This window comes from Plasmopara halstedii, assembly GCF_900000015.1.
Source record: "Plasmopara halstedii genome assembly, contig: Scaffold_323, whole genome shotgun sequence".
Lineage (NCBI taxonomy): Eukaryota > Oomycota > Peronosporomycetes > Peronosporales > Peronosporaceae > Plasmopara > Plasmopara halstedii.
Window position 1 is genome coordinate 1,248,928 of NW_020187244.1, and position 292 is coordinate 1,249,219.

Sequence of the window (292 nt, forward strand, 5' to 3'; positions counted from 1 at the left end):
GAGGTACCTCAAGGCAACAAAGGACTACGGGATTACTTACGACGGCAGCGCTCGCGATGTACAGGCTACAGCATACACGGACGCGGACTGGGGCAGTAATGTCGACGATCGACGCTCTGTGTCAGGAACAATGGTGATGATTGGAGGCGCACCAGTGGTTTTCAAGTCCAAGTATCAGCGTACGGTTGCACTGAGCTCGGCGGAGGCGGAATACATGGCGTTAAGTCTATGTAGCCAAGAAGTACTGTGGGTTCGTGCGATGCTAAAGGATCTTGGTCACGAACAAGTGGGA